The sequence below is a fragment of the Lissotriton vulgaris genome, chromosome 10 (genome assembly GCF_964263255.1).
Source record: "Lissotriton vulgaris chromosome 10, aLisVul1.2, whole genome shotgun sequence".
In the NCBI taxonomy this organism is placed as follows: Eukaryota; Metazoa; Chordata; class Amphibia; order Caudata; family Salamandridae; genus Lissotriton; species Lissotriton vulgaris.
In genome coordinates this window covers 982,531,323-982,546,283 of record NC_141698.1, presented here as the reverse complement: position 1 = coordinate 982,546,283, position 14,961 = coordinate 982,531,323, and positions in this window count along the sequence as shown.

Below are 14,961 nucleotides of genomic sequence, written 5' to 3'. Positions count from 1 at the left end.
ATTGTTCTGCATTCTGTCCATCAACTGTGTTTTTTGCAATTTTCACCCCGAGTGGGCTGGGTATGCTCAGACGTGAGTCCCAGGCTCTCCACATCACTGGAGTCAAGCTATCCAGGCTGAAGAAGGCTGATAGCCAGAAACCGGTCCTTGGATGCTTGATTCCGGTCTAGGAAAGACATGGCTTGGTAGTTCGGGCTGCACTGTTCCCATGAGGCACAGGGTCAAAGCTGATTTGCATATAGCCAGTGTCTGACCTAGGGTGGTGTGGAGAGCAAAAAAACGATGGATTTAGGCCCAGATCTTTGCACTGGGGTGAATGTAAGACACTGTTCTGCATTCTGTCCATCAGCTGTGTTTTTTGCAATGCTCGGTTCTAGCGAGGCACAAGATGGCCGCTAACACTTCCTGGTTTCAAGTGTTGACAGCGAGTTCACAGCCAATCAGCATGCAGCTCGCGCTCGTAATTGAACAGATTTCAGTACGCGTGCTGAACTCCGTCTCTAGATATCGCTATGATTTTACTTGCAATTTTCTCCAAAACTACTGAACAGATTTACACCATTTAACAAAAAGTACAATCTGCGAACAGAACTCTACCTCTCTGCCAAATTTTGTGTGATTCCGTTCAGACGTTCGGGCTGTAGCCCTGGCTAAAGGTCCCTATGGAAAATTGCACAGGGAAAACATGTTTTGGGACCCCGCTATCTTCTCGGCCCCCGCTTGACGAATCACCTCCAAACTTTCAGGGAAGGAGCGGAACCGAGCAGGCCATTTTCTTGGAGAAATTTGCGAAGATTCGTCCACCGGCGCCAAAGTAATTCTAAATAGAATGTTGTGGATTTCCTATGGAAACTAGGTCCTAACTATAACTACCTACTGGCGACTGCCAGTAGGTAATATATATATATATTAATGTATATATGTGTATATATATATATATATATATATATATATATATATATATATATATATATATATATATATATATGAATGTGTGTCTTTCTGAAAAATGAATATGTTTTATATATGTATATGTAAAGGTCGATGGAAGAATAAATGTTTAAATAAGTGTCTAAATGGATTTAAAAAAAAACAAATGATTGGATAACTGGCTTATTAAGTGTATCTTAGTGAATACATATATTAGCGAATAATGTTTAAATATTTAAATATATGTATCAGTGTTTCACTTTGTGTATAAGTGGCTGCATGGGTTGGTGAGTAGCTACATGTGTATGTACATGGGATATTAGATGTTTTTCTTAGTATCAGTATGAGTGTCTATATGGTTTGGTGGGGGTATTACTTAGCACATAGATGCATGATTGACTGACTCTCTGTTTGTATGTGTTTTGAAGACAGCATATGTGCAGGACTGTATGAGTGAATGAGTGTGTATATGTTTGTGTTACTGAGTGAATGACTGTCTCACTAGTGTCTTTATCAGTAACTACATATGTTTTAATCTAGTATATGTGAATATTGATGTATATAAGTGAGTATATGTGAGAGTTAGAGATTGTAAGAGTTCCTGTTTAAATAAGTATGTGTTTCTATAAGGGATTGTTTAAGAGAATAAATATGTTTAAATTTCAATAGAAGTAAGGTGGTAGTGTGTGTATAGCTCTATATGCAAATAAACGGATGTTCAATTGTTTATTTGCATGTGTGGGTATGTGTTTGAGTAACTTTTGGAAGACTGTTGGTGTGTAACAGGATGTATATGTGTATCGTCGCGTAAGCGCGTCGGATGTTTACGTTGCGCGAGCGTATTCGCTCGAGTGCTTCCGGGTGCGCTTACGCCGTGCGTATCACGCGGACGCGGCTACGCGATACGTCACGATCATGTTTTCGTTCGTGACATTGATGGGACGCTAGGTCAAAAAGAGGAATCCCTGGAGTCAACTAGTTTACCACACCCCTATCTCGTCAGGGAAAAGGACCTCTAGTCCACTATGTGTCTGGGAAAATTTAAGGATTTCCACAAAGAAATAAAATCGTTAACAATCTAATTTTATTAAAAACCAATATCTGAGCAATAAAATACAAAGCAAATTTATACAAGACAATACAATATAAAAACCAAGGAATGTACCTTGAAGTGATCATACGCAAAATAAAAACAATATTATATAGGCATCACTATACAATACACAACTCATGGAGACATATATATAACATTTCAACAGTTGATAGACATAAGACAAAACAACATATCATGACAAACCCCTCCTATCAATGTGGCTCCCAAATCTCTCTGCCACTTTATATTGCTAGATCCAAGGGCCTAGACCACTTTGACTCATGTAAACTCTAGTGATAATGCTGGGTATCCATCTACAGTTTACCAGGCCCTGATTGGATTCTTTCTGTCAGAAAAAAATGCGTTGACGCGTTTCGGTGCAGTACATTTGATTCTGTGGCACCTTCTTCAGGACTTCTCTTGCTGGGGTTTCAAGAAGCGGTAAGTTACACCATATCTGTGGATATATAGGAAGAAAGGTACGCAATCATATATCGTGCAGGATACCAGCCTCTCTTAAATCTGGGAGTATCCCTATCATAGATAAGTACTTGATATTTTCACACTATGGTTTGGATTCCAGTCATGCCTATAGGGACCTATAGGGAATCCAAACCAAACCAAAGTTGTCTAGGCCCTTGGATCTAGCAATATAAAGTGGCAGAGAGATTTGGGAGCCACATTGATACGAGGGGTTTGTCATGATATGTTGATTTGTCTTATGTCTATCAACTGTTGAAATGTTATATATATGTCTCCATGAGTTGTGTATTGTATAGTGATGCCTATATAATATTGTTTTTATTTTGCGTATGCTCACTTCAAGGTACATTCCTTGGTTTTTAAATTGTATTGTCTTGTATGAATTTGCTTTGTATTTTATTGCTCAGATATTGGTTTTTAATAAAATTAGATTGTTAACGATTTTATTTCTTTGTGGAAATCCTTAAATTTTCCCAGACACATAGTGGACTAGAGGTCCTTTTCCCTGACGAGATAGGGGTGTGGTAAACTAGTTGACTCCAGGGATTCCTCTTTTTGACTTACTGTCTTTCTACCCTGTTCCCTGGTGAAAGTGGGGTACCCTCTCTTTTGAAACTAATGGGACGCTTCCCGGTTCGCGCACCGGGGCTCTTCAAATGACTACGCTCTCCAAGGCGCTCACCGGGGTGCGCCCCGGGAGCGCTCCAGGGAAAGAAAAAAAAAAAAACATTTTTAAACATACAAATAAAAGATAGGATTCAATCATTTTCAAAAATATTACATTTCATAGCTATAGACATTTGCTATTAACCAAATTTTGAAATTCAAAGAAAAAAACATAGGTTTGGGGCCTTATATGTAGTTAGGAATTAGCATTTAAAAAACCTATGAAATTCACTGAAAAAACCATAGGTTTCACGCCAGTTATAGTTAGCTGGAAATTTTACTGACATAAAACCATTGAAATTCCACGTTATAGTTAGTTGGACTCACTATAACTTGCGCGTGTAATGCACTGCTGATGACGTCACATATTACATCACTCATGACATGGTCAGTGAATATATATATATATATATATATATATATATATATATATATATATATATATATATATATATATATATATATATATATATATATATATATATATATATATATATATATATATACAATTACCCCTCCGGTGCTTCGATCCACCCCGAGGAGAAAAACACAGACTCCAGAATAACTACCTCGCTGCTGGCTACAGTGACTTTTATTTAACCAGGTGTGAAATGTTGTCAGACAGGATGACGCGTTTCGGCTAACTTGTAGCCTTGCTCACATACCTTGACTGCTTGAACAACTACATTTAAATACATTGGTGTAAGTGATCACGTGATTGTTGAAACTACGCATACAATAAAAAGTGAAGATATACTGCGTATGTAAAACTACAGATAAACGTTTTTCTTACATTGTAGATTAGATGTCTTTAACATTAAAAGCTCATCTTAGCTTTGAACTTCATGTTGATTGCCAAGCAGTATGTTTTTTCATGTACAAATACAACTACAATCAGGCGTTAGGGTAAACCAAAATAATGATAATAGTGATGATATTACTGAATGATTGGCTAGATGTAATGTTTAACAAAACAGGAAGCAGGATTGCTTTAATGTAATTAAACATAAACTCGAAAACAATTCTGTGCACAAATGCAAAACATCTTGAAAATGCTACCTGAATATTCAATCATGTAATTATAACCTCAAATTTACCGGGTATGAATCTCCAATCTAAGTATTGGGTTCCTATTGGTGACCCACAGCCTGGTAATGCCCAAAAGCTAACAATATTACCGCAGTATCAAAGAAACGTATGTGCAAAGTGAAAATTCCGTGCAAAAGGTGTAGTTTTAAAAAGAATATTCATTTTGAACCAACATGTGTATGTTACACACTGAGTTGTGCAAACTTTTCGATTGGATATATATATATATATATATATATATATATATATATATATATATATATATATATATATATATATATATATATATATATATATATATATATATATATATATATATATATATATATATAAAACTATAGGTTTCAGGCCTTATATAGTTAGGAATTAGCATTTAAAAAACCATTGAAATTGCTCCTATATAGTTGGTTGTACTAACTATATTTCGTGCACCCGCAATCCACTGCTGATTATGTCACATATTACATCATTCATGACATGGTCAGTGACATCACTGATGACATCACTGATGACAGAACGGAGTTAGCACCCTGTCTTTGTATTGATAGGTAGGATGACCTTGAACCTATCTCTGACGGAAATGCAGTGTGGATTTTAACTAACCTGAGGACCAGGATGATATAGAGATAATGCAGTAGTGTATTTCGATCACACTACACTACTGCATTATAAAAGCAACCATCCCAACAGTCAAAAAGACAATATACCATTCGGCCAGTATTTACGAATTAGAAGAAATTGCACTAATATACAAGATTTTAACAAACATGCCGATGTCCTATCTCAGAAACTCAGAAACCGCGGCTATCCAAAAAATTTGATTAAAAGAGCATACAAACGCGCTAAATATTATAACAGGGAATCACTTTTCAACAAAAACAATGTAGACACCCCCAAAAAAACAACTGGTAGACTAATCTTTGTAACAAATTACAGTACAGCAAGCAACAAAGTAAAAAACATTATAAACCCCAATTGGTCATTACTCAATGATAGACCCGGCATAAATATCCAGAAACCAATGTTTAGTTTCCGCCGGAATAGAACTATTAGAAATTGTTTAGTGCATACTTTTAAAGAAAAACACCGTAATACTTGCAACACAATTAACAATACTCCCTTGCCCACGGGGAATTTTACCTGCAACATGTGCTCCAACTGCGCATCGATGATCAAAGGTCATTCAATACGGTACAACGGAATAGACCATAAAATAAGAAACTTTGTCAACTGCAAAACAAAAGATCTGATTTATATGATACAATGTCCATGCAATAAAGCATACATTGGTGAGACTGCTAGAGAAATAAAAACTAGGATAACAGAACATAAGTCTGCCATTAGGACAAAGAAGAAATCAGCCCCCCTTGTGGAACACTGGATCAGCCATAACCACAAATTAGAAGACCTAAGGTGGTGCGTCATAGAGACAATAACACACAGCACCAGAGGTGGCAACTGGAATAATAAAAGAAAGAAAAGAGAACAGTTTTACATGTCCTTATTTAACACGTTCCGCACTGGACTCAATAACAGAGAAGAGTGGGAACGATTAATTCTGTAAATAAGTAGGGACCCAATCAAGAATAAACGGATTCTAATTCTATGTTTCTGAACCAATACCTTGGATCTGTTAAAATAATGTGGTGTTTGTTAATTCTCTTTTATGTAAGTGAGATACCAATCCACTTATAACATAAGTCAATCCTCTTATGGTTTAGATTGTACTGTTGTTATATAGGTAGATTGTCCAACAAGTCTTTTCCTCCGAACGTAGAAGAATATTAACATAGAACTACGACTATGCATTAAATAGATTCTGGACTGATAACAGGCTTTGTTTATATTTTCTAACATAAAACTGCTGATAAATGTTTTCTAGAATTGCTAGATAGCCTATATGTGCTTTGACCCTGGCATATGAGCAAAGGATATCCATTCTAACATCATGTTATAATGCTGATAAATGTTTTCTACAATAGCTAGATAGCCTATATGTGTTTTGACCCTGGCATAGGAGCAAAGGATATCCATACTAACATCATGTTATAATGCATCTAGTAATATTGTTAGGCAACATGACAGAGACATGCTCTCTTTTTTGGTTAGATAACCTGTTTTATTGGTATAGAGCATCAAGCATTTACGATTTTTCTAATAGTTCCATATATTTTAAAAAACAAGATATAAATGAGGAGATATTATTCTAACTGGGAAACTTTCCCATCCCAATAGGGCCGCTGTAATATATGGCTTTGTAATGCATTATAATCTTCTGATGTAATTATTAGACTCATGATAGTGTGAGAAATAAACAAAAGACGGGTCATTTACATCAGCGTCCCTAATTGATTTGTTTGTGATCGACGTAACTATGCCTCCGGCAACCAATATACACATTACTTAAAATAGAAATGATCCCAACCCAAGATGGCGGCCGCAACACATAATGTTGCCGCAATACATCAGTATAGAACATTTATTTAAGAATGGACGTCTAAACTCACAACAGTGTGAAAATCAAATATCAAACGTTTTAAAAACGATCAGGGATATTAGCGTTCCGAATGTATCTATGATTCAGTACCCCGGTTTTAACTTCCGGGTCATTTGTTTCGTATTTTTAGGTTCATTATTTGTCCTTCAGCGGAAACGACAAGCTGTAATAAAAATATTCACCAACATCATTTTTCGATATTGTGACCGACTTTTGGCGCTGAACTAGCGCGGATTAAAACTTTAATAGATATAACTCGTCCCACAACTTCCGGGTCATAAGGAACAGCGTCAGCATTTAAACGCCGCCGCAAACGACTGTATGTAGACCGCGCACCATCACGAAGTCGGCGTTTTACACGGAAGCACTGAGGAGCAGGGAGGCCGGAATTTCCAAAACAGGTATGCTGACACTCTGCCATTCGGCCCCCAGTGACCTAGCTTGACATAGTGTAAAATATAGTCCTTATTAATATTTCCTTTACCGCTTAAAAACGAGCGAGCCTTAGTAGCTTAAACTGCATTGTTGAAGCTTTAACTGCAATCTAGAGATATCGCATTACTTGAACTGATGCCTATGCAACAGGCAATCCCTGCCTTCCGGTCCCAACGAGTAGCACTAGTGGAGCTTATCTCCATGTGCCAGTTATACGAGGTATTCATCATGTTTACCTGTTATAACAAACAGCATAGACGCCAGGGTGCGTCTTGCACAGGCAATATATCTAGCTCTGTACGGGTACTATAACAGGAGCCATATAACTTTTGTACCAGAGTCTTTTCTACGGTACAAAGCAAGATAGAGACACCAGGGGAGCCAATATATCAATACTAAAATACTGTCCTTCATATATTTTGATTTTAGAGCCCCATTCTGCCTCTTCAATCACAAAGAGGAGTATTCAGATTCGGTAATCATCAAGAACCGAGAAAAACATTGTGAATTACCTGAAATAAACACAGGTCAGTATAAGCATTCAGCTACATATCAGGAACAGTAAAGACTCGTTGATAGGATATTATTATAACTGTGGACCCATATTTTTGTAGGATTCTCCCATTTTTGCATCATCGGTGGCCCCTCCGTGCACATTGAATATTGGTGTACTCACACTTAAGGTAACTCACGGCATTATTTGTCTACATAGGCCGTTATAACAACTATATCAAATAGACTATTGAATATTGTGTTTTCCACACACAGCTCCTGCGAGAGCAGAATCGTGTAGAAACCTTTATAAATCTGCTGAAAGACCTTGATATGTTCATCTGATAAATACTGAAGGTATAAAAAGTTGATTTATGTACGTACTTCAAATCTCAGTTATATTACTTGATATAGGTCAGGGAAATGACGTAGGTTATTTAGTGTAGACTGTGATATTCATCACTATGCTATTCATCCAATTAGTCTAAGAGTTAGACCATGTGGTCCCAAGGTGATAACAACTTTACAGGATTTGGTGACCCTGTTTCAAATGCTTAAACTGTTAAGGCATAATGTGTGATCTGACCGCAAGTAAAAGAGGTCAGAAATATAAAGTCCTGATCAGGTATATTCACATAGGTAGCGTACATAGTCTATGTATATGTGCCATATAAAAGAATCAGAGTTTGTGTTCTATAAAACGATCACACAGCGAATCAAGCAGGAGCAACAGTTATTTTTAGTGTAGACTAGTAGGGTAATTATTCTTTGTTTTGATTTCTTAGATATCAAGTCTAGTGAATGTCCTGAAGAAGGTGGGAAGAATAACAAAGCACCGAAACGCCGCATCGACTCTGTTCACTTCTGACTACATATGACTATTTTATTTTAATTGTATAATGATGTATGAATTGACCACTCAAGGTGGCTCATATTAATTGTTTTTAACAGTTTTTAGATTGTAACCCATTCGGGAGGTAATACATTTTATGTTTGACCTTTAAAAAATGTTTGTTCATTTAGTGTCATTAACCCTTAGTAACTGTATCGTCCCTTGTCTACTTTGCCCTGCCTTGTTTTTGACATTATCTCTATATCATCCTGGTCCTCAGGTTAGTTAAAATCCACACTGCATTTCCGTCAGAGATAGGTTCAAGGTCATCCTACCTATCAATACAAAGACAGGGTGCTAACTCCGTTCTGTTGTCAAGATCCCCTCCCTGTCAGATTTAACAGGGGTCCCTCCATTTTTTTGGATGACATCACTGATGACATCACTGATGACATCTCATTTGACATCACTGATGATATCATTCATGTGATAATACGATGCCCCTCCTCACACTCTAATATAACCTTTGATACACCCAGTGTTAAATACAGACAACCATTCTTGAAACCATTGACACAGTGCACCACCAAGGACCCCACTCTTGGGGGTGCCCAGGAGTGGACGCCTCACTGGGAAAGCCAGGATGGGTTCCACAGCGGTATTCGCACAAGCGCCTTGAGACCCTTGCGGGTGAGTAGTGCGCTATACAAGTATCAATTTACATTTACATTTACATTTGACTTACTTCTAAGCGTGGTACCTGCGTGCTGTCTCTGCTGCTGTTTTTTCCATTAAAAGTGTGGCTACTTTCACTCACCTGCGTTGGGCTTCCTCCTTTCCAGGCAAACTTTGCGATTGGATACATAGCGGCGTAGCCTGAGCCGCGAGTGAGGCCCCACTGTGTTTACACAGTCCGGTTGTGACTTCTATGGATGCTACAGCGTAAGGACAGGAGAGTCCCAATGGATTTATACATTCGAACAGCAGAAGCGGCATGGGAGAACCTTCGCTGCCCACTTGGGTTTTAATTTGTTGACATTTGGAGCCTGTGCACTGCGGCTCACTGGAGTTAAAAGATCAGGTACTACATGACCCAGGAGGCCACGCTCGTGGTCACGCCCATTGGGGCGGGATGAAGTAATTATGTGCCTTTTTAAACTGCTGTGCCCAGTAAGTCAGTTGCAACTGTGAGCCCCTGAAGAAATGTTCAGTAACATGAAACGCCTTGGGCGTTATCACAGGACTTACTTCTAAGCGTGGTACCTGCGTTCTGTCTCTGCTGCTGTTTTTTCCATTAAAAGTGTGGCTACTTTCACTCACCTGCGTTGGGCTTCCTCATTTCCAGGCAAACTTTCCGATTAGATATATATATATACATATATATATACACACACACTAAAAAAACAAAGATTACAGAGATGTTATAGTTAGGCTCCAGTGTCACTCGTACAACATCAGAGAAGTTCAGCCTTTAGAGTAAGTAACCTAACTATAGGTCATACCCCCACAATGCACTGATTGCTTATGACCTCACATATTATATCACTCATGATGTCACTGATGACATTTCCAATTACATCCCTGATTACTTCATCCATAACATCTCTGATACACCCACTCACTCCCCGAACTCACGCTCCCCTATAACCTTTCATACACCCACTCTACCTGCCACACTACCATTCTCAAACCCATTTTCACACACATACAAGTACTTACACAGCCACTCACTGATTCATAAATCAACAAACACATCCACTCACTCACCCATACAGCCACTTATACAACCACTCCCTCACTAATACAGCCACTGACATATCCACTTATACAGCTATAAAGAGGATTCTGGTGATAATAGAATTGCTGACTGGCCTCAAGAGCCTACTGGCCTTCTGCTTTCACCCTCCCTCTCTGTTTCTCTTTTTCATCACCTTCATCCTTGTCATAGACTTTATGAAGTGCAGGAAAGGAGGGAGTTTCTACTCAACCCAGGTCCTTTGATCAGCTAAGTAAGAAGTTTGGGAATGTCTTCAGCTTACAACTAGATTGAACTAACCTGGTGTAGAGGTCTTCGATTCTTGTAAGTGTTTCTTTATTTGTACACACGTGCGTTGTGTTCTTATTCACGCGCATCTCTTGAAGAATGTTTATCTTCAAGAGATGCGTTTCTCGTGGCATCCCTCACCTGTAATCTCCAACTGTGAGTCTGTGTACTTCTACGGTTGGAGATTGCCGTGTGCGGACGTGCTCCTGTGATACTCTGTTCATATGAGAATAAACCTACCTTTCTTCATCCACAATGTCTCCTGACTGTTCCTGCGTTACTTGAAGAGTTCTTACTTCACATTTGGCGACGAGGGACCTAATTTTTTGACAAAAAAAGTGTATCACCACTTTGCACGATCCAACTTGGACTCACCACTTGCTTCAAGCTTACTCTGAGCCTTCATTTTCAAGAAAATCCGCTTGAAATTGACCTTTTCTTCAAGGTGTCGGACATTTTCATCTTTTTCACCGATTCTCTTCGGACTCAGTTGCGCTTCCTTTATGACGTGAGCGAGATCGTAATCTCGTCTCGAGCATACGTCATCACGCGCATGCGTGCAGGAACGTAGCTACGCTTGGAGGCCATCTTGAATTGTTTCTCAGGGTTAGCATGATTACCATTTACCGATCGTAAGAATCAGAAGGAAAATGACTGATCGCATGCTTTTAAAGCATAAACGGTGAGCGGTTTTAAAAGGATTATACCGTTTTACTCAGGTTTTATCCCTTTTTAAAGAACTTTTAAAGAAAAACTTAAGTACTTTCTACTGAAATTCATTTTACAAAATTGAAATTACAGACTCTCCCCGTTTTTAGTTAAGGTCCTCATTACACTTATTTTAATTTAAGCAACATGGCTACAAATCAGCAAATTGTTACTTTAAATTATTTTCTACCAGTCCCTGGTAAACCTAAAGAACCATGGAGACATTGGTTTCAAAACTTTGAAAGCTATTTGATTGCCATAGGAGCGGATGAATACTCTCCAAAGAGAAAAATGGCAATTCTCTATAGTAATTTAGGGAAAGAAGGAAGACAGATTTTTAACAATTTACCTAATCCTCTTCCAGCTTCTGGCAGTGGGGATGAAATTAATGAATATTCTGCTGCAATTTTAAAATTGAATAGAAAGTTCCTTGACCAGCCTAGTGTTATTCTTGAACGATTTAATTTTATGAAAAGGCGTCAGGAACAAGATGAGACTATCGAAGAGTTCATTTCTGCTTTAAGGAATCTTGCAGCAGAGTGCAGTTTGGGGACTTACTTGGACACAGCTTTGAGAGACCAATTTGTGTACAATTGCTGTCACAAAAAGATTCAAGAAAGAATATTAAGTTGCAGAGACCCTTCTTTATCCGAAGTCTTAGAAATGGCTAAAGGAATTGAAAGGTCAATCGTATCCTCTAAGTGCATTACTGAAAGTACTTCATCCTTTCATCAAACTGACTTGAATGTAAATGCAGTTTATTGAAGAAATAAGCCTTTTCAGAGACCATTTCAAAGGAGAACAAATACTTTTTGTTTTCGTTGTGGTTCTAAAACACACTTGAGTAACAGCCCAGTTTGTCCAGCTCAAGGGAAAAAGTGCACATTTTGTCAAAAGAATGGGCATTTTCAATCTGTTTGTCGTAACAGAAAAAGTTCTCAAATTAATAATATTTCTAACTTTACAGGTGAAGATGCTGATGTTCAATTTATTAACTCTGAAATTAAAAATGTTACTATTAGTTCTGTTGATATTGATACTCCTAAAGGAAATTTAGCTAAAAAAGAAATTCTTTCTATTCATTCAGTTTCCATTTTGATGGTTGATTCCATTGGTTCAGAACGTGTGAAGGATCCCACTTGCCAGGTAATTGTTGATCACATAGCAATTGACATGATGGCAGATTCTGGTGCCCCCACGACTATTATATCTGATCTTTTGTTCAACACTCACTGGTCTTCCAGAATTACTCTCGAACCTTTAGACATTATACCAAAGGGATATGCGGGAAAACACATTGAAATGTGGGGTTTCTTCATTACCAGGGTAACTTGTTTGGGCAGGTGTATTTATACAAAGGTATATGTTGCCACTGATGGGAAATGCATTGTAGGGAGGCAAGACCTTGCCAAGATGGGTCTTAAACTTGTTCCTGGTTCTGAATTTCCTGTTCAGATAAATGAACAAAGTACTTTTTCCTCCATCAATTTTATTGATGTAGGGATTGTTAACAAAATTATTTCTGAATTCCCAGAAGTTTTTAATGATTGTGTTGGCATGATCAAAAACTATGAACATCGCATTCGCCTTAAGCCCAATGCTGTTCCCGTTATTCACAAGTTGAGGAATGTTCCTCTTAGTATGAGAGATGACTTAAAAAAAGTACTGTTGAAAACGGTAGATGAGAAAATAATTGAAGCTGTGGATTCATCCCTATGGGTCAGTCCGATTGTGGTCGTGAAGAAAAAAGATTCTAGCATTCGTTTGTGTGCTGACCTTAGATCATTAAATCAAAATATTTTACTTGACTGTTATCCCTTGCCTAGGATACAAGAGCTCCTCACCGGAATTGCTTACTCTTTTAGATTTGAGGAGTGCATATCACCAAATTCCCCTGACCAAATGTTCATCAGAACTCACCACATTTATTACTCCTTTTTGGGCTTTTAAATATCTGAAGCTCCCTTTTGGATTGGCGAGTGCCGCAAGTGTTTTTCAAAAATTTATGGACAGTGTTTTGTGTGATGTTAAGGGTGTGCAGGCGTATCAAGACGACGTCTTGATTCATTCAAAGAATGTTGATGAACATATTAAGGATTTACAAACTGTGCTGTCTCGCTTCAGAGATGTTGGAATCACCCTTGGGGAAAAGAAATGCAAGTTTTTTGTGGAAGAATTAGACTATTTGGGTCATTCGATTTCTACCATGGGTATCAAACCCAAGCTCTCTCTCACTCAAGCCATATCCAATGTACCTGTTTCAAGCAATAAGGATGCTTTGAGATCGTTTCTCGGTCTCACCGAATATTATTCAAGATTGGCCATGAACTATTCTCAGTTGATTCAACCTCTTAGGATGTTAATTAAAAAAGATGTTGCATTTTTGTGGAATGATGAGGCAGATTTAGCTTTCAATAACATTAAGAAAGTTATTGTGAATTCTCCGGCTTTATCATCTTTTACGCCGGGTCTGAAGTGTGGCAATTACGTGGATGCAAGTCAGAAAGGCCTTGGTGCCATTCTTTGTCAGTGGAATGGTTCTGTGGAACATACCATTGGTTTTGCTTCCAAGTCACTCAACAGTGCCGAACGCAATTATAGCACCATTGAAAAAGAGGCTCTTGGTTGTGCGTGGGCTGTAGAAAAGTTCAAGGTCTACATTTGGGGTTCTCATTTTTTACTATATACTGATCATAAGCCTTTACTACATCTTTTAAACGGAAATGGCACTGGTAAAGCATCTTCGAGGTTGGTAAGGATTCTTTCCAAATCACATGACTTCAATTTTAGCATTCACCACATTGCTGGAGGTAAAAATATGAGAGCTGATGCACTTTCCAGGTTGCCTTTGGAAAATGATGATGATGTACTCCGAGATGACGTTGAGTGTGTCGTAGCCTCTTTGGAAGACTTGGTTTTCTCTCCACTCTCTATTTCTGAGGAAGATTGGTTCAAATGCTATTCTGAGGATGAAATTCTTGTGGCTGTAAAGAATTTGATAGTTTCAGGCTGGCCCAGAATACGTTCACTTCCTGCCTCTTTGAAATCTTTTGCACAGGTATCTGAGGATTTGACAATGTTAATGGAATTATTTTTAGGGGTGATCGATGTGTTCCTCCTTTGGCTTTGGGTAAAAAGTTATTTTTTGCAGCTCATCAGGGTCATTTAGGTGTAGGCGGAACCTCACGTAAGTTAAAGGAACATTTCTGGTGGCCTGCCATAGAGAGAAATGGTAATGAATGGATTAGTACTTGCAGTACTTGTTTGGCGTCAGATAAACACTGGAAATTACAGAATTTACCATTACATAATGTTCCTATTCCTGAAGACCCCTGGGTCAAGTTGGCCATTGATTTTTCTGGTCCTTTTGAGATCCTTCATCAATCTCAACGCTACATAGTCTCTGTTGTTGATTATCATTCGAAGTGGTTTGATTTTGATTTTTGTACCAACCCAGATTCTGTGTCAGCTATGAGGTTCTTGAAAAGAGTTTTTAGAATGGAAGGTCCTCCTAAGGAAATTGTTAGTGACGATGGTTCACATTTCTGCTCTGGTGTTATGGAAGAATTTTTGAAGAAGTTTGATGTCAAACATTTGAAAGTCGCTCTTTATTCTCCTGCGTCCAATGGTTTTGATTGAGCGTATGAATAGGTTTTTGAAAGAGGGCATTCAAACTGCTAATTCTTGTAAAA